The sequence below is a fragment of the Schistocerca americana genome, chromosome 9 (assembly GCF_021461395.2).
Source record: "Schistocerca americana isolate TAMUIC-IGC-003095 chromosome 9, iqSchAmer2.1, whole genome shotgun sequence".
Taxonomy (NCBI): domain Eukaryota; kingdom Metazoa; phylum Arthropoda; class Insecta; order Orthoptera; family Acrididae; genus Schistocerca; species Schistocerca americana.
Window position 1 is genome coordinate 203,141,456 of NC_060127.1, and position 19,099 is coordinate 203,160,554.

Here is a 19,099-nt window from a genome sequence, read left to right on the forward strand (position 1 = left end):
GATAAATGTCCATCGTCCCATTTTCAGTGCAACATGCGAGAAAGCCGCGCAAAGCTACGGTGGAGCGGTCAACAGAGGCCAAAATATCCGTGTTCGTGACTATAGCAACTTCACGCAGAATTCACAGTCCGCAGAGTCTGAAGTAAATCAAGTGAAGAGCGACTGAATTAAATACGGCGGCCTCCGATGGGAACGTAGGACCGAGGAATTCGAAGGACTCTCCTGGGAGTCAGAATTCCGGAAAAATTGGTGTTTCGTGCAGACGCTAACCTTGTTGGGTGGCCTGGGAGGAGCTAAATAGCAGAAGTTGAGAGGAAGGGAAATTTTGTGGGAATTTGTTCACTTCCCAGAGCAGGCATTGGTCGGTGCTGGGAAGCGATGCATAATTGGCGTGACTTGCGCTGCAATTGGCGTAAGTGATTTTGCTGGAGGGGAAACCGAGGCGAAGAGCGGACTGGGAGAAGTCTCTGTAGTGGTCTTCCATGCCCAGCTTGCCTAGAGTGCAGACGTGGCGTTCTTTACTCAGCTTGCCTGAGAGAGAGTGAGCATCTCTGCAGTTTAGGACTTAGCAAACGGAAAGATTGAGCTTGGAGATAGAAAGTTTCTGTTCAGCTATGTACTGAGCAAGATAGCTAGGAGTGAACAGACGAGCGCAGCTTTGCAGCACCACGAGGTCGGCCGACGTCCACACAGGCCGCTCCGCCACGCTGTATTCGGTGATATTGCGCCCGCTCCGGCCACTGATTAATTTGTTGGATCGAATCGGCAAAGTTTACACGAGGGTTTCATGGGCAGTGTACTGTGGAATTCTTCTCGCACTTCGCATTATGCCTAGGTCAGTCGATAGGAATTAATTTAGATTTATCGTGGTTTACTCCACGTAAACGCAATTTATTCTCACTGCCTGTTAGCAGAGTCATGTAATGTGACGTTTGGAGGTCGTGAGTTAAAATAAATCTGTGCTAATCCACTGCGTCTGTTTTCAATCAAGTAGTTGAAATCCCAAGTCACTTTCTTAATTAATTTTATGCTCAAGATTTGCATCTGGTGTTCAATAGCTGAATATAACATCAATGTGCACCTCTTTTTAATTAAAAGGAATCAATTCTGAATCAATTAATTTCAACACTGCCATCGCAGTTCAATCAGGAGTCACAGGGCCTTGTTACTTTCTTTGCGTTATCCGACATTGTGGCAGTTTTGCACTCTCTGTTGATCTGTCAGTCAATTACCTGGGGTGAACACACACCAAAACCAGATAAGTGACAGGTGGGGTGTTACAAAAGTGTTTTGTGTTCTACGTTTTGCACACTGCGGTTCAGTAATAAGTATTCAGCGCGACTTTCGTACTGCATATGGAGTGGATCCTTCTTCAGCACAGAGCATTAGACGATGGCATGATCAATTCCGAGAGAGAGGTTGTTTGTGTAAAGGCAAATCGCTGGACCGTCCCCGAGTGTCTGACACAGATGTCGAACGCATCCGCCATAGTTTCACAAGCAACCCGCGGAAATCTGTTCGCTGTGCAGCTCGACAGCTCAGCATGCCCCCGATGTCCGTCTGGAGTGTGTTGAGTCGACGTTTACACACGAAACCGTACAAAATTCAGCTACTGCAAGCTCTTCGTGATGGCGACAAACAACAACGTATGGAGCTCTGTAATTTCGTTCTTGGCAGAGAATGACAGTTTTCTTCCACGCTTAGTGTATAGTGACGAGCCAACAGTCTATTTAAATGGAAAGGTGAATCATAATAATGTGAGAATATTGTGTACGGAACAACGAAATGAAGTTGAACACGAGGGACGCTTCAAAATTTAATATGTTTAGTGCAGTTTCACAGGAAAAGGTCTATGGTTCATGTTTCTTTGCCGAGAACACTGTCACAGGAAGCACGTATCTCGATATGCTTGAGAACTTTCTTTTCCCACAGTTGGAAACTGATTTACCAACAGGATGGGGCTCCACCAACGCTGACGTGTGGAAGGGCGGAAATTTTTTAATCTAAGGAATACTGAACGATGGATCAGTCACACTATACCAAATGATTCAGCCTTACATTACTGGCCTCCAACGTCACCGGATCTGACTGTATGTGATTATTTTTGGGGAGGTTCGTAAAAGACTCTGTTTATGTGCCTCTGTTACCAACAACAATGAATCAATTATAACAGCAGCTGTGGAAGCTGTAACTCCAGAGAGTGCAGTGTGGGAACAACTTGAATATCTTATTGACATATGCGTGAATCTCGAGGGGGGCATTCGAACACCTATGAAAAGGTATGAAGAAAAACTTTTTGAGTTTCGCATTCATCAAAAAACGAAATTCATAATATAGACGTGCCAAATTGGATAATTTTTTTAATAACATCCTGTACTTCACATATATTTACGATATTTCACACGTATTTGTACACATTGCACACGTACAAGGTGTACAACTTTGCTTCCGCCTTTTGCCGATAGGTGGCGACAACAGCAAGTAGCGGTCGAAAGAAACTGATCGCAGAAGTCAGGCAGTTAGCTTGGACCTCGGTCAACAAAACCTCATTCAAACATTAGTCGATTTGTGTCTGCATCATAAAGTTGTTCTCGATTGAAAATGTCAGTTTACGAGCCAAATTCTCGTCATTTGCGGGAGGTGTTACTGTTTTGTTTCAATATGAAGAAAACAGCGGCTGAGTCTGATCGAATGCTCTCAACTAAGGACGCTATTAGTGAAAGAACGTGTCGTGAGTGGTTTCAACGCTTCGAGAAAGGTGATTTTAACGTCGTAGACCGGCATAGCGGGGGGGGGGGGGGGGGGGGGGGTGGTGTTTCGAAGATGCAGAATTGGAGACATTTCTGAGTGAAGATCGCGTGAAACTGAAGAAGAATTGGCACGATTAGTGGGAATGACACAGCAAGCCATTTCAAAACGTCTCAAGGCTATGGGCAACGATTCAGAAAGAAGGAACTTGGGTCCCGTGTGAGCTGAAACCAAGAGACGTTGAACTGCGTTTGTGTGTTTGTGCACAGTTGCTTCAGAGGCAAAAAACAGAAGGAATTTCTGCATCGCATTGTGACCGGAGACGAAAATGGGTTCATTACAATAACCGTAAACGCAAAAAATCATGGGGATACCCCGACCATGCTTCCACGTCGACGCCCAAACCGAATATTCACGGCTCCAAGATCATGCTCTGCATTTGGTGGGGACCAGCTCTGCGTCGTGTACTATGAGGTGTTTAATATCAAGTGAAACAATCACAGGTGCTCGTTATCAAACGCAGTTAATGCGTCTGAGCACAGCGTTAAAAGACAAACGGCCGCAATACAGCGAGAGGCACGATAAAGTTATTTCTCAGTACGACAACGCTCGACCCCACGTCGCAAAAGAGGTCAAAACGAAATTGGAAACGTGAAAATGCGAAGTGCTACCCCACCCGCCGTTTTCTCCAGACATTGCTCCCTCTGACTATCACCTGTTTAGATCAATGGAGCACGGCCTGGCTGACCAACACTTCCGATCTCATGAAGAAGTCACAAATTGGATCGATTTGTGGATCGCTTCAAAAGATGAACAGTTTTTTCGACGCTGGATTTGTGCACTTCCCGAAAGGTGGGAGAAAGTATTGACCAGCGATGGAAAATACTTTGAATGGTACGTGTGTAACCAATTTGATTCATTAAAGCCTCAAATGTTGGGGAAAAAACGGCGGAAGCAAAGTTGTACAGCTTGTAGATTTAGCTAATTTCTCGCTGCCGTTTCATTTTCACTTATCTCAATGATTATGACGTCGTACAATGACACACTTTTGTAGGTACACTCGGCGGTATATGTGGAAACTCTCTGCTAAATGTGACGCGAACGGAGTTAGTGAGGTCGTATCTCTTGATCTGTGTGTCATAAATGAGATAATTTTGCTGCGACAGTCAGAGTGCCTCGTGATGACTGGGTGTTGTGTGATGTCCTTAGGTTAGTTAGGTTTAAGTAGTTCTAAGTTCTAGGGGACTGATGACCATAGATGTTAACTCCCATAGTGCTCAGAGCCATCTGAACCATTTGAACAGTCAGAGGTGCTATTTAAAAAAGTCTGCAAAATCTGTAGGAAATAGTAATGAAGGAGCTTCAGGTGGAAGTTTTACTGCGTGAACAAAGAAAACGCAGTAAGCCATGAACTTTCCCTTTTATCATTTTGTATGGGTTCTCAACGAGAAAAAGTTTCGTAAAGGTTTGAAATTAAGTGTAAAGGTTGTTGCAAGTCACAAAGTGCTCTCAGTCTCAAATACTGGGTCAATAAGGTATGGGTATTCGCGAGTAGTGGACTACACTGCTTTTTCGCTCCCACCCCCTTCATAGGTAGGTGATGCTTAAACACGCAGCGATTCATTCAGACAGTAAGTGATGTGTGTACCAAGCTTGGTTGAAATCGGTCCTGTGGTTTAGGAGGAGATATGGAACATACATCCATACAGTACATACATTTTTATAATACATGTACGCATGGATTCTGTAAACTATGTACTGATTCGTTCAAAGACCATGCAGCATCGCTCGCGTGGTATCCTGGAGCCTACATCTACATCCACATACATACTCCGCAATCCACCATACGGTGCGTGGCGGAGGATACCTCGTACCACTACTAGCATCTTCTCTCCCTGTTCCACTCCCAAACAGAACGAGGGAAAAATGACTGCCTATATGCCTCTGTACGAGCCCTAATCTCTTATCTTATCTTTGTGGTCTTTCCACGAAATATAAGTTGGCGGCAGTAAAATTGTACTGCAGTCACCCTCAAATGCTGGTTCTCTAAATTTCCTCAGTAGCGATTCACGAAAAGAACGCCTCCTTTCCTCCAGAGACTCCCGCCTGAGTTCCTGAAGCATTTCCGTAACACTCGCGAGATTGTCAAACCTAGCAGTAACACATCTAGCAGCACGCCTCTGAGTTGCTTCTATGTCCTTCCTCAATCCGACCTGATAGGGATCCCAAAAGCTCGAGCAGTACTCAAGAATAGGTCGTATTAGTGCTTTATAAGCGGTCTCCTTTACACATGAACCACATCTTCCCAAAATTCTACCAATGAACCGAAGACTACTATCCGCCTTCCCCACAACTGCCATTACATGATTGTCCCACTTCATATCGCTCTGCAAAGTTACGCCCAAATATTTAATCGACGTGACTGTGTCAAGCGCTACACTACTAATGGAGTATTCAAACACTACGGGATTCATTTTCCTATTCATCTTCATTAATTTACATTTATCTATATTTAGAGTTAGCTGCCATTCTTTAAACCAATCACAAATCCTGTCCGAGTCATCTTGTATTCTCCTACAGTCACTCAACGACGACACCTTCCCGTACACCACAGCATCATCAGCAAACAGCCGCACATTGCTATCCACCCTATCCAAAAGATCATTTATGTAGATAGAAAACAACAGCGGACCTACCACACTTCCCTGGGGCACTCCAGATGATACCCTCACTTCCGATGAACACTCACCATCAAGGACAACGTACTGGGTTCTATTACTTAAGAAGTCTTCGAGCCACTCACATATTTGGGAACCAATCCCATATGCTCGTACCTTAGTTAGGAGTCTGCAGTGGGGCACCGAGTCAAACGCTTTCCGGAAGTCAAGGAGTATGGCATCCCTCTGCTACCCTTCATTCATGGTTCGCAAGACATCATGTGAAAAAAGGGCGAGTTGCGTTTCGCAGGAGCGATGCTTTCTAAAGCCGTCCTAATGCATGGACAGCAACTTCTTTGTCTCAAGGAAATTCATTATATTCGAACTGGGAATATGTTCGAGAATCCTGCAACAAACCGATGTTAAGGATATTGGTCTGTAATTTTGAGCATCCGTCCTTCTACCCTTCTTATATAGAGGCGTCCCCTGGCTTTTTTCCAGTCGCTCGGGACTTTTACGTTGGGCAAGAGATTCGCGATAAATGCAAGCTAAGTAAGGAGCCAATGCAGTAGAGTACTCTCTGTAAAACCGAATTGGAATCCCATCAGGACCTGGCTATTTATTTATTTTAACCCATTCAGCTGCTTCACAACCCCAGGGATGTCTATCACTATGTCCTCCATACGGGAATCTGTACGAGACTCAAACGGCGGTATGTCTGTACGATCCTCCTGCGTGAAAGATTTCTCAAATGCTAAATTTAAAATTTCAGCTTTCGTTTTGCTGTCTTCCGTTGCCAGGCCAGACTGCTCAGTGAGTGACTGGATGGAAGCCTTCGACCCGCTTACCGAATTTACGTAAGACCAGAATTTCCTTGGGTTTTCAGCAAGATCTTTTGCAAAGGTATGACGGTGGTAGTGGTTGAATGCTTCGCGCATCGCTCTTTTTACAACAGCACGAATCTGTACTAACTTCTGCCTGACCTCATTTTCTTGATCTTCCTTGTACCGCAAGTGCAACTGTCTTTGCTTCCTGAGCATTCTCCGGATGCCTGATAGATAAACAAATAAAATGAATAAATGAACAGAGACTGTAGATTTGTGTATCTTCTAGTCGGGGTCGACTACACGCCGAAAATAAACATAGGTACATTTGAACTATTATTGAAGAATGTGTTGCAAAACGCCTCCTCGGGAAAGGCACTGTTTGCAGTTCGAAAACTTTTCCACGTTGTGCTGTGTCCCGGTTTGAGGAAAGGCAGTCATGACTATAGCTTGCAGGTTTGCCAAGTCCCGTTCCGAAGCATTGTTTCCGGAAAGGGCTTGCGGACAAAGCTGCGCGGAATGCGTGTCGAAGCTTTCACCACATCTTATCTGCGAGTGTAACAGCCGTCCCGTAGGCGACACGAATGTGCGGGCAAACACACACACACACACACACACACACAGAGAGAGAGAGAGAGAGAGAGAGGGAGAGTCAAGAGCGCGAGCCCATTTCGTCCTCCAAGAAACCTCAAGGATTTTATGAATTCCGGCTATAAAATGCTGAGTACCATAAGCTTAAGCATCAAGAGATATAAACCAAACGAGGCAGGAAGAAGAGAAATATACGTTCCGTCGACGAGAAGGTCAATAGAGACGGGGCACAAACTAGGTTTTTGGTAAGATGAGGAATGAAGTAAACTATTTTCTTTTTGCAAAAACAGACATAATGTCTGCAGGGATACCGCAATCACTTTTATATAATGTTAATTATAATCCGTCTTGATTGCAAAATGTTTATTCGCATGACTGGTTTCGGTTCCTCTAGAACCATCTTCAGATCTGAAATGACAGTGATACTAATTTACTGTTTCACAAATGCAAGTCTATTTCGTCCTATCTGACCAACATCAAATGTAACAGAACGTACCTGCACTTTCGGTTACAGGAGTAACCCGTCCACACTCAGAAAACTTCACATGCTGCGTCACATTAAATTGGTTGGCAGAATGCACGTCATTTATATTAATTATTAAACTCTTACCGACAGGTGGCGTCTGGTACATTTGTTACATTACATAGGCACATACTGTATTATGTAGATTTTTCTAATTTGCTTTTATCTCTGAAAATACTTAGTTAAGATTCCTCGACTTGCGCCATAGGGAGGTGGGGTTTCGGGTTCCGCTGGATAGGTCAGGAGTCCACTACACGCAGCAAGCGGCTACACGGGTAGCAGGGGTTGTGTGGCGTGGACTGGGCGGTTTTTTAGGTTAGATGGCCTCGGGCAAGTCCAGAAAGGGCAACAGCCTCAAAGGGTGCGGGTCAAAGTCAGGACATGCGGGGACCAAGCAGCAATCGGTATTGTAATTGTAAACTGTCGAAGCTGCATTGGTAAAGTACCGGAACTTCAAGCGCTGATAGAAAGCACCGAAGCTGAAATCGTTATAGGTACAGAAAGCTGGCTGAAGCCAAAGGTAAATTCTGCCGAAATTTGTACAAAGGTACAAACGGTGTTTAGAAAGGATAGATTGCATGCAACCGGTGGTGGCGTGTTTGTCGCTGTTAGTAATAGTTTATCCTGTAGTGAAGTAGAAGTGGATAGTTCCTGTGAATTATTATGGGTGAAAGTTACACTCAACAACCGAGCTAGGTTAATAGTTGGCTCCTTTTACCGACCTCCCGATTCAGCAGCATTAGTGGCAGAACAACTGAGAGAAAATTTGGAATACATTTCACATAAATTTTCTCAGCATGTTATAGCCTGAGGTGGAGATTTCAATTTACCAGATATAGACTGGGACACTCAGACGTTTAGGACAGGTGGTAGGGACAGAGCAGCGAGTGACATACTGAGTGCACTATCCGAAAATTACCTCGAGCAATTAAACAGAGAACCGACTCGTGGAGATAACATCTTGGACCTACTGATAACAAACAGACCCGAACGTTTCGACTATGTATGTACAGAACAGGGAATCAGTGATCATAAGGCCGTTGCAGCATCCCTGAATATGGAAGTTAATATGAATATCAAAAAGGGAGGAAGGTTTATCTGTTTAGCAAGAGTAATGGAAAGCAGATTTCAGACTACCTAACAGATGAAAACGAAGATTTCTGTTCCGACACTGACAATGTTGAGTGTTTATGAAAAAAGTTCAAGGCAATCGTAAAATGCGTTTTAGACAGGTACGTGCCGAGTAAAACTGTGAGGGACGGGAAAAACCCACCATGGTTCAACAACAAAGTTAGGAAACTACTGCGAAAGCAAAGAGAGCTTCACTCCAAACTTAAACGCAGCCAAAACCTCTCAGACAAACAGAAGCTAAACGATGTCAAAGTTAGCGTAAGGAGGGCTATGCGTGAAGCGTTCAGTGAATTCGAAGGTAAAATTCTATGTACCGACTTCACAGAAAATTTTAGCCAAGTTCTGGTCTTACGTTAAATCAGTAAGTGGCTCGAAACAGCATATCCAGACCCTCCGGGATGATGATGGCATTGAAACAGAGGATGACACGCGTAAAGCTGTTTTTTTTTTTTTTGGTGGGGTTTAAGGGCGCTCAACTACTGAGGTCATTAGCGCCCAGTCACTGTTGTTAGAGCACATGGATTCTAGTAAAACTCAAGGGGATGGGGGGACACCAGAAGGACCTGACATAGATGCAGATAAAATAAGTAAAAAGGTTAGATGTCTTTGGACAAGCCAGTCAAAGTTATAAAACGCAAGAATACGAGCAGCTGCTCGAACGTCATCAGCTAAAACATCTGGTAAAGTAGATGGCAGGGACAGGACAACACGAAATTGACCAAAACGGGGACACGACAATAAAAAATGGCGCACTGTTAATGCCTGACCACAAGGGCACTGCGGGGCTGGGTCACCGGAGAGCAGGTAGCGGTGGCTAAACCGGCAATGCCCAATCCGCAACCTGGTCAGAAGGACCTCCTCTCGCCGAGATGGTCGGGAGGAGGTTGTCCAAGCAGTTGGGAGCGGTTTTACTGCCCGGAGCTTGTTTCCTTGGAGGGATGACCAAGCATCCCACCACAACGACACAAGCCTCTTACATACATCTCCACGAACGTCAGATGACTGGACACAATGGGAGGCTGGCCGAGGCAGGAGGACTGCAGCCTTGGCTGCAGCATCTGCAGCCTCATTCCCAGGCACTCCTACATGTCCGGGAACCCACAGAAAGGTGACAGGAGAACTATTATCAGCGAAAGAATGGAGGGACTTCTGTATCCGTTGAATCAAGGGATGGACCGGATAGGGAGCTCCAAGGCTCTGAAGAGCACTGAGTGAGTCAGAGCAGAGTACATACGATGAATGGTGGTGGCGGCGGGCATACTGAACGGCCTGATGGAGAGCAAAAAGCTCGGCCGTAAAGCTGGAACATTGGTCGAGGAGCCGGTATTTAAAGGTGGCGGCCCCGACGACAAAGGCACACCCGACACCATCGTCAGTTTTGGAGCCATCGGTGTAAATAAAGGTGTGACCGGCAAGTCGAGCACGAAGTTCGACAAACCGTGAGCAATACACTGCAGCCGGAGTACCCTCCTTCGGGAGTGAGCTGAGGTCGAGATAAATATGAACCGGAGCCTGGAGCCAAGGTGGTGTCGGGCTCTCACCCTCTCTGAAGGTGGTAGGGAGGGCAAAATCCAATTGTCGAAGCAGGTGACGGAAGCGGACTCCGGGGGGCAGCAGGGCAGACACATACAACCCGTACTGACGGTCGAGAGAATCGGCGAAGAAGGACTGATAAGAGGGGTGGTCGGTCATAGACAACAGCCGGCAGGCATACCGACACAGCAGTACGTCGCGCCGGTAGGTCAATGGTAATTCGGCAGCTTCAGCATTAAGACTCTCGACAGGACTAGTGTAGAAGGCTCCGGTCGCAAGACGTATCCCCCGATGGTGGATGGAGTTGAGCCGGCGTAAGAGAGATGGCCGAGCGGGCGAGTAGACGAAGCTCCCATAACCCAGCTTCGATCGGACTATGGACCGATACAAGCGAAGCAGGACAGTGCGATCCGCTCCCCAAGATGAACCGCTAAGAACTCTGAGGACATTAAGGGAACGTGTACAACGGGCCGCCAAATAAGAGACATGTGGAGACCAACACAGTTTCCTGTCCAACGTGAGCCCTAGAAACTTAGTTGTTTCCATGAATGGGAGAACAATGGGACCGAGATGTAAGGATGGCGGAAGGAACGCTTTATATCGCCAAAAGTTGATACAAACCGTCTTCTCTTCAGAGAACCAGAAGCCATTTGCCATGCTCCATGAGTAGAGGCTGTCTAGACAACGCTGAAGGCAGCGCTCTAGAAGGCATGTTCTCTGAGCACTGCAGTAGATCGCGCAGTCATCGACAAAGAGAGAGCCTGAGACATTAGGTGGAATACAATCCATAATTGGATTGATCGCGATGGCAAAAAGGGCTACGCTCAAGACGGAGCCCTGAGGCACTCCGTTCTCCTGGAGGAAGACGTCGGACAATACGGAAGCCACACGTACCCTAAACTTTCGATCCGTTAAAAAGGAATCAATAAAAAGGGGCAGGCGACCGCGTAGGCCCCACCTGTGCATAGTGCGGAGGATACCTCCTCTCCAAAAGGTATCATAAGCCTTCTCCAAGTCGAAGAACATGGCTACCGTTTGGCGCCTTCGCAAAAAGTTGTTCATGATGAATGTCGACAAGGTCACAAGGTGGTCAACAGCGGAGCGGCGGCGACGAAAGCCGCATTGGACATTAGTAACTAGCCGTCGAGATTCAAGAATCCAGACTAACCGAGCATTAACCATGCGCTCCATCACCTTACAGACACAGCTTGTAAGAGAAATGGGGCGGTAACTAGAAGGAAGGTGTCTATCCTTCCCGGGTTTGGGTATAGGAACAACGACGGCATCACGCCAACGCATGGGAACCTGACCTTCAGTCCAGACGCGATTGTAGGTACGAAGAAGGAAGCTTTTGCCCGCCGGAGAAAGGTGTGCCAGCATCTGAACGTAAATGGCATCTGGCCCCGGAGCAGAGGACCGGGACAGTGCAAGCGCACGTTCGGGTTCCCGCATAGTAAAGGGGGCATTATAAGTTTCCAGATTCAGCGAGTGGAAGGAAGGTCGCCGAGCCTCTTCTGCCTCTTTCCTGGGAAGGAAGGCAGGGTGGTAATGGGCGGAGCTTGAAACCTCCGCGAAAAAGCGGCCAAAGGCGTTGGAGATAGCCACAGGATCAACAAGGACCTCATTACCTGAGGTCAGGCCAGGTACCGAGGAGTGGGCCTTAATGCCCGACAGCCGGCGCAGGCCACCCCAAACGACGGAAGAGGGAGTAAAACTGTTAAAGGAGCTGGTGAAAGAGGCCCAACAAGCTTTTTTGCTGTCTTTGATGACTCTACGGCATTGCGCTCGGAGTCGTTTGTATTCAATACAATTCGCCAACGTAGGATGGCGGCGAAAGGTGCGTAAAGCACGTCGTCGAGCACGGATAGCGTCCCTACAAGCCTCGTTCCACCAGGGGACGGAAACGCGACGTGAAGAAGAGGTAGTACAAGGAATGGAACGTTCGGCAGCATTGATTGTAACAGCCGTGAGGTATTCGACCTGACTGTCACAACTGGGAAAATCGTGGTCCGGAAAGGTCGCCAGGGAGGAGTAAAGTCGCCAGTCAGCTTTCGGTATGTTCCAGCGCGAAGGACGTGGGGATGGGGTGTGGTGCAGGAGATGAGCGACACAGGGGAAGTGGTCACTCGAATAGGTGTCAGAAAGCACATACCACTCAAACCGACGGGCAAGAGTGGTAGAACAGATCGAGAGGTCCAAGTGGGAGTAGGTATGAGTAGAGTCTGAGAGGAAAGTCGGGGCGCCGGTATTGAGGCAGACAAGATTGAGATGGTTGAAGACATCCGCCAAGAGTGAGCCTCTTTGACAGGATGCAGGAGAGCCCCAAAGGGGATGATGGGCATTGAAGTCGCCAAACAATAAAAACGGCGGGGGAAGCTGAACGATCAGGTGCATCATGTCAGCCCGACTAACAGCAGATGACGGTGGAGTGTAGATGGTACAAACTGAAAAAGTAAAAGCAGAAAGAGTAATACGGACAGCTATTGCTTGGAGTGGGGTGGTCAATGGGATGGGATGGTAATAGACATCGTCCCGAACGAGCAACATGACCCCACCATGAGCTGGGATACCGTCCACAGGGGTGAGGTCATACTGCTCCGAGGTATAGTGGGTAAAGGCAATACAGTCAGTCGGGTGCAACTTGGTTACCTGGAGACCAAGGACGAGCGGACAGTGCAGGCGGAGGAGCAGTTGTAATTCCTCCCGATTAGATCGAATACCTCTTATGTTCCAATGTAACAAGGCCATCGCTAGTCAAAAAGTTGGGGAAATGAGACGGGGGAAGAGCTGGTCACTTCGACGGCCGCAGAGGGCCAGGTTGCGAGGGAACAACACTGCAACCGGCGGGAGGCGGATCCGGTTCGATCGAGTCGTCTCCAGCTGCGGCCGCTGTCCCTGGTTGGGTAGGAGGGGCAGCATCATTTGCCGACGAGAGGCCAGCTGAGCGCCTGGCAGCAGAGCGTCCCGGCGAAACTGAGGACGGCCGGGAGCAGCGACTCACGGATGGAGCGTCAGACGAAACGCGCCGGGGTGATGAGGGGGATAGAGACTTCTTCTTGGAGGGCTTCTTGGAAGGCCGAGGAGGCACAGGGATGGTGGGCTGGACCCGAAGAAGGTGCTTACGCGCGGGGTCCGTTTTGGAACGCCGGACCTCGGAAGCTGGGGTCCGGAACGTTTCCCTGATGGATGCCTGAGAAGAGGATCGCTTCTCAGGTGGCGGGGGGAGAGGAGGAGGAGAAGGGTGGCCCCTGGGGCAGAGGGGGCGGGGGCCACGGGGGAGGAGGATGTCGAAGGGAGGGATTTGGGAGGCGGAGGCAGAGCCCCCTGATGGGCGGAGGAGGTGGAGGGGGGACAGGATAGGGGTGAGGATACCGCGGAAGGAGTGGACACAACTGAGGCAAACGAAGTGGTCAACGGCACAGGATGGAGCCGGTCATACCTCTTCCTGGCCTCAGAATAAGAGAGCCGATCCAAAGTCTTGAGTTCTTGTATCTTCTTCTCCTTCTGATATGCGGGGCAGTCTGAGGATCTAGGCGAGTGGATCCCAGGACAATTAATGCACCGAGGTGGTGGGGTGCATGTATGTTCCTCACGAAGAGGACGTCCACAATCGCCACAAAGGGGCTCAGCCTCACACCGTGACAACATGTGCCCAAAGCGCAAACACCGAAAACAGCGCCTAGGAGGTGGGACGTAAGGTCGCACGTCGCACCGGTAGCACATCACCTTTACCTTCTCCGGGAGAACGTACCCCTCGAAGGTGAGGATAAAGGCCCCGGTGTCGATGCGACGGTCTTTGGGGCCGCGCTGGACTCGCCGGACGAAATGCACGCCTCGGCACTCCAGGTTGGCCCTGAGCTCCTCATCAGATTGTAGCAGGAGGTCACGATGAAAAATAACCCCCTGCGTCCTATTTAGTGCCAGATGCAGGACAATGGACACTGGGATGTCCCCTAGGCGGTCGCACGCCTGGAGCGCCGCCGACTGTGTGGCGGAGGTGGTCTTTATAAGGACGGACCCCGAACGCATTTTGCTGAGAGCCTCGATTTCCCCGAAGATGTCCTCAATGTGCTGAACAAAGAACATGGGCTTGGAGGTGGCGAACGTCCCCCCATCGGTTTGTGAACAGACCAAATAGTGGGGGAAGTACTTCGCCCCAAGCCGGCGGGCCTGTCCTTCCTCCCAGGGAGTGGCCAAGGGGGAAAGGGCAGGAGAACCAGAACTAGAAACGGTACCTTTTCTTTTGAAAGACTCAGCCACAGAGCGACCTGATACGTGTTGACGTTTCATCTGCAAAACGTCCGCCCCGATACCACCCACTCCGACCAGGGGCTGATCCCCACGGGCGCCACCCAGCCTCAGCAAGGGCCACCTGGCAGGATGACCGTTGCCGGGAGTCCTGATGCCCCAAGGAGACGGGCATCTACTCCTTGGCCGACGTGGGGAGGGTGCAGCTCAGGTATCGGCAGTACGATCCCTGTGTTGTCAGGGGGCTACAACCTAGAGGGTACATGACGACCCCACCACAACGGGCTGGCTACCGTGCTGGATTCCTGGTGCCATGGAAAGTCCATCATGATTGCTGGTGCAGATGGGGACGCACTATGGGCGTAACTTGTACAACCCATCAGGCGTTTAGGCCCAATGTGAGGAATAGTGGGTATGGTTACAACGCCGGTACAATGCTGAGTGCCAAGCTCTTTGTGCACTTAGGACCAGTGATACACCACGTAAGGTGTCCTTCCCCAAAAGGCTCGTACTTCTGTAGAATTTTGACAAATGGAGGTCAAACCCCAAGGGGGACCATCACATGGAAGGCCGAAACGGTTGAAACTCCTTTTAGTCGCCTCTTACGACAGGCAGGAATACCTCGGGCCTATTCTTACCCTGGACCCGCAGGGGGGACGCGTAAAGCTGAAATACTAAACACCTTTTTCCAAAGCTGTTTCACAGAGGAAGACCGCACTGCAGTTCCTTCTCTAAATCCTCGCACAAACGAAAAAATGGCTGACATCGAAATAAGTGTCCAAGGAATAGAAAAGCAACTGGAATCACCCAACAGAGGAAAGTCCACTAGACCTGACGGGATACCAATTCGATTCTACACAGAGTACGCGAAAGAACTTGCCCCCCTTCTAACAGCCGTGTACCGCAAGTCTCTAGAGGAATGGAAGGTTCCAAATGATTGGAAAAGAGCACAGGTAGTCCGAGTCTTCAAGAAGGTTCGTCGAGCAGATGCGCAAAACTATAGACCTATATCTGTGACGTCGATCTGTTGTAGAATGTTTTTTACTCGAGTATCATGTCGTTTTTGGAAACCCAGAATCTACTCTGTAGGAATCAACATGGATTCCGGAAACAGCGATCGTATGAGACCCAACTCGCTTTATTTGTTCATGAGACCCAGAAAATATTAGATACAGGCTCCCAGGTAGATGCTATTTTCCTCGACTTCCGGAAGGCGTTCGATACAGTTCCGCACTGTCGCCTGATAAAGTAAGAGCCTACGGAATATCAGACCAGCTGTGTGGCTGGATTGAAGAGTTTTTAGCAAACAGAACACAGCATGTTGTTCTCAATGGAGAGACGTCTACAGACGTTAAAGTAACCTCTGGCGTGCCACAGGGGAGTGTTATGGGACCCTTGCTTTTCACAATATATATATAAATGACTTAGTAGATACTGTCGGACGTTCCATGCGGCTTTTCGTGGGTGATGCTGTAGTATACAGAGAAGATGCAGCATTAGAAAATTGCAGCGAAATGCAGGAAGATCTGCAGCGGATAGGCACTTGGTTCAGGGAGTGGCAACTTACCCTTAACATAGACAAATGTAATGTATTGCGAACACATAGAAAGAAGGATCCTTTATTGTATGATTATATGATAGCGGAACAAACACTGGTAGCAGTTACTTCTGTAAAATATCTGGGAGTATGCGTGCGGAACGATTTGAAGTGGAATGATCATATAAAATTAATTGTTGGTAAGGCGGGTACCAGGTTGAGATTCATTGGGAGAGTCCTTAGAAAATGTAGTCCATCAACAAAGGAGGTGGCTTACAAAACACTCGTTCGACCTATACTTGAGTATTGCTCATCAGTGTGGGATCCGTACCAGATCGGGTTGACGGAGGAGATAGAGAAGATCCAAAGAAGAGCGGCGCGTTTCGTCACAGGGTTATTTGGTAAGCGTGATAGCGTTACGGAGATGTTTAGCAAACTCAAGTGGCAGACTCTGCAAGAGAGGCGCTCTGCATCGCGGTGTAGCTTGCTGTCCAGGTTTCGAGAGGGTGCGTTTCTGGATGAGGTATCGAATATATTGCTTCCCCCTACTTATGCCTCCCGAGGAGATCACGAATGTACAATTAGAGAGATTCGAGCGCGCAGGGAGGCTTTCAGACAGTCGTTCTTCTCGCGAACCATACGCGACTGGAACAGGAAAGGGAGGAAGTGACAGTGGCACGTGAAGTGCCCTCCGCCACACACCGTTGGGTGGCTTGCGGAGTATAAATGTAGATGTAGAAGTAGTTGTCACGGTTAAAATCTGTACTTGTCAAAATTAAAGTACATAATAAAATTATCGTTTCTGTACGATCGAAAATAAAGGGCGATTTCTATATCCATGGCGCTGGTGTACACTTGTTTTCCTCCATGGTCTGCTTCCGTGGTTCCCGCTATTTCGGCATTTACCGAAACCGGTCATGTGAATAAACATTCTGCAGTCAAGACGGACTGTAATTAACATTATATTTTCTTTTTAAATGAGTCGTACCGGCATTTGCCCCAAGCGGTGCAAGGAAACTACCAAAAACGTGAATTTGAGTAGAAGGCATTTCTTTGGACCAGCGTCCTCCTGAATGCAAATCCTGTGCTTCAAAAGAGATAAATAGCCGAGCGCGCATTTATTGGTAGACCTTGAAAACAAATACCTGCCCTCCAAACATAGTCAGTCGAATTTCGCTTTCCGCCAAATGTGTGCACTCAGCTGCGATGTTTGCTGGAAACAGTGCGAACACGATCCAGATCATTTTTCACTTACATTACTAAAGGTAAAATATGTAGAATTTTATGCACATACAGGGGATAGGCAAAATAATATGAACAGTTGTAGTAATGGGATGGTTGTGTTTGACGGTCAACAACGCAGGAAGGCACCTGTCGTGCTGGACTGAGCGTGTTCAGTACGGTCTGCGCATCGGTGCAGGTTGTTTACGAGTAGTGCACACTTGGTATTTGCGTTCAGAAGCCGACGTCGACGTGCAATGAAAGACCTAACAGAGCTCCAAAGAGGGCAGATTGTGGGGGCCCCATTAGCTGGAGCATCAGTAAACGAGACAGCCAACTTATTGAATCATTCAAGGGCAGTGTTTCAACACTCATGAAAGCCTACACAAAACATGGAAAAAATCATCGTGTAAACGTAACAGTGGCAGCAAATGGCAGAGATCGTCGTACGCTAACACGAATTGTGTCAGAACGACACAAAATTACGGCGGCTAAAGTGACTGCAGAGCTCAGTAGCCATCTCCGAGACTCCGTATCTATCGACATTGTCCGCCGAGAACACCATAAAGCGAATATTCATGCATAAGCTGCTATACCGAAACCATTAGTGACGACAAACAACGCAAAGAAGCGTAAAACATGGTACAGGAACTTAAATCCTGGACGGTTGATCAGTGAAAACACGTCATACGGTCACACGAGTTAATGTTTTCGTTATTTCCAACATCGGACCGGGTCAATTGCTGCAGAACACCGAAACAAGCCTGCAATCCCGATTTCTTGATTCCAATGGTTAAGCACGGAGGTGGAAGTGTGATGGTGTGGGCAGCCATGTCATGGTGTTCTGCTGGTCCCATCATTACTCTCACAGGCCGTGTTACGATTACGTGAACATTTTAGGTAATCTGGTGCACCCCATGATTCAAATGTTGTCTCCCAACAATGATGCCGTACTTCAGTACGATAATGCACCCATTCACACAGTCAGGACAGTACAGTAGTGGCATGAGGAGCATTCAACTGAACTGCAGCGTCTTCCCTGGGCAGCACAGTCCCCGGACTTGAACATTATCAAACCCTTGTGGGCGCTATTGGAGCCCAGACTCCTGAGCAGATTTCCGTCTCCCTCAGGAGTTAGAGAAGATTCTGATCGAAGAACGGCATTACATTCCACTGTAGACTATAAAATCATTATACGCCAGTATTCCAAGAAGAATCGCAGCTGTATTACTGTTCAAATGGCTCTGAGCGCTATTCGACTTAACTTCTGAGGTCATCAGTCCCCTAGAACTTATAACTACTTAAACCTAACCTAAGGACATCACACTCATCCATGCCCGAAGCAGGATTCGAACCTGCGACCGTAGCGGTCGCGCAATTCCAGACTGAAGCGCCTAGAACCGCTCGGCCACACCGATGTATTACGAGAAAATGGGGGCACAACCCCTTATTAATGAACCATTCATAAGTAAGTACAGGTGTTCACATTATTTGTAAGTAGGCTGCTTAGGTTTTTATGTTGGTAATATCGCATAGCGCTCTGTATGAACATGACTGACTGTGCTGTGTACAATCTGTGGCTGGTTGGCATTGTTGGAATATTTGCTATTCTAGTTTGGGCAGTTTGAAACATCCCCTTTGAAAAATTCTTGAATTGCTGGGCTGATAAACCTCTTATATCATCTGATTTTCAAACAGCTGAGTAGAACTGAACGTACTCAGACATTTCTCTCTTTACTTATTCTGATCATCACTAAACTGACACACAATATTTTTAGCGCAGCACAATCTGACTTTCAATAACCCCTACAAAAGAATGGCCCTGACTAACATTAACCTATACCTTTCACAAATCACTTACCTCACAAAAATCTTCGCTGCTCAAGCTACTGCAATACAGCGAGCGCCACTACTGCCAGCTAAATAAAAGATTCAAACTATGGAAGGCACTAACTACTGATAGGGATAGTTAGCAAATGAAAGATATTAATAGAGAACAAACAATGTATTTACCTTGATATCATCATATATAAATATAGCAGTTCATGACAAATTTCAAAACTCCATCTCTTTCCCCACATCCACC